Below are 213 nucleotides of genomic sequence, written 5' to 3'. Positions count from 1 at the left end.
AAAAAGGCCCCAAGAGTGATACAGAGCAGAAAGTCACAACCGATACAAAGAAAGACTTTACTGGCAACATGGCATCATTAAAATTCTCTCAGTTCTTAGTGTCAATGTAAATGGTTTAAACACTCCCATAAAACGCCACAGGGTTGCAGATTGGATAAAAAGAAATGACCCATCCATTTGCTGTCTACAAGAGACTCATTTTGAACCCAAAGA

Source organism: Ailuropoda melanoleuca, chromosome 9 (assembly GCF_002007445.2).
Source record: "Ailuropoda melanoleuca isolate Jingjing chromosome 9, ASM200744v2, whole genome shotgun sequence".
Taxonomy (NCBI): Eukaryota; Metazoa; Chordata; class Mammalia; order Carnivora; family Ursidae; genus Ailuropoda; species Ailuropoda melanoleuca.
Note: the sequence above shows the minus strand (reverse complement) of the source record.